This window comes from Nannospalax galili, unplaced genomic scaffold (genome assembly GCF_000622305.1).
Source record: "Nannospalax galili isolate Female #2095 unplaced genomic scaffold, S.galili_v1.0 scaffold461, whole genome shotgun sequence".
Classification (NCBI taxonomy): Eukaryota; Metazoa; Chordata; class Mammalia; order Rodentia; family Spalacidae; genus Nannospalax; species Nannospalax galili.
Window position 1 is genome coordinate 6,460,734 of NW_008349975.1, and position 1,567 is coordinate 6,462,300.

Sequence of the window (1,567 nt, forward strand, 5' to 3'; positions counted from 1 at the left end):
GGGTCCCCGGTCAGCCTAAATCCGGCCACCCTCCTGCCTCTGCCCGGGGAGAGCGACGGACATGATTGCCAACAGATCTTAGCAGAAGTACTGAGCACACGACCAGACCTGAGTGATCAACCCCTGAAAGAAACCGACCACACATGGTTTACAGATGGTAGCAGTTTCCTCTCTGATGGGCGCTGCCTTGCTGGAGCTGCAGTGACCACGGACTCTGAGGTAATATGGGCCCGGGCTCTGCCAGAAGGAACCTCGGCTCAAAGAGCAGAGCTAGTTGCCCTTGCCCAAGCTCTAAAGTTGGCAGAAGGAAAAAGACTTAATGTTTACACTGACAGTCGGTATGCCTTTGCCACCGCCCACATACATGGAGAGATATACAGGAGAAGGGGGCTCCTCACCTCTGCAGGAAAAGAAATCAAAAACAAAAATGAAATTATAACTCTGTTAGAAGCTATATTTCTCCCCAAAAGACTCAGCATCATGCACTGTCCGGGCCACCAAAAAGGAGAAGATCCTGTGGCAAGAGGAAACCGCCTGGCTGACCAAGCGGCAAGAGAGGCCGCCACTAAGGAACAGACACTTTTATTGGTAGCCCATTCGAGTCCGGACAGAAAGGCTAGAGAAAATGATTATTCAGAAGAAGATCGAAAGCTCTACCGGGAGATGGGAGCCACCTATGACGAGGAGAATCGATGCTGGGAATACCAGGGGAAATTGGTTCCTCCCATGAGAGAGGTACGAGAACTCCTCGATCAACTTCACAAGTGGACTCATCTGAGCCCATCAAAACTAAAGACGTTACTAAAAAGAGAAGAGGCCCTATGTTATCTCCCACAAAGAGACGCCATCCTACAAGAAATAGCTAGCAGGTGCCGAGCCTGCGCCTTGGTCAATTCCCACAAAGGTAAAATGGGAACGGGATCCAGGGAAAGGGGCCACCGCCCGGGTGTACACTGGGAAGTGGATTTTACTGAAGTCAAACCTGGGAGATATGGGTATAAATATTTACTAGTTTTCATAGATACCTTCTCCGGTTGGCCCGAAGCTTTCCCCACTAAAACTGAAACTGCAAAAACTGTGACGAAGAAACTGTTAGAAGAAATTTTTCCCCGCTATGGGATGCCTAAGGTAATAGGATCTGACAATGGGCCCGCCTTCGTCTCCCAAGTAAGTCAGATGGTGGCCAGACTATTGGGGATTAATTGGAAGTTGCATTGTGCTTATAGACCCCAGAGCTCAGGACAGGTAGAAAGAATGAATAGGACAATAAAGGAGGCATTGACTAAATTTTCACTTGCAACTGGCACAAAGGATTGGGTGGACCTCTTACCCCTGGCCCTATATCGGGCCAGGAATACCCCGGGCCCCTTTGGGCTCACCCCCTTTGAAATTCTTTATGGAACCCCTCCCCCCGCAGTAGCCTTTCTAGACTCTGATGTATCTAACTTTGCAAGTTCTCCTTCCTTGCAGGCCCACTTGAAGGCCTTGCAATTAGCTCACGAAGAAATTTGGAAACCAATAGCAGCAGCTTACAAAGACTCTTCTGACACCCCTATTGCCCCCCACC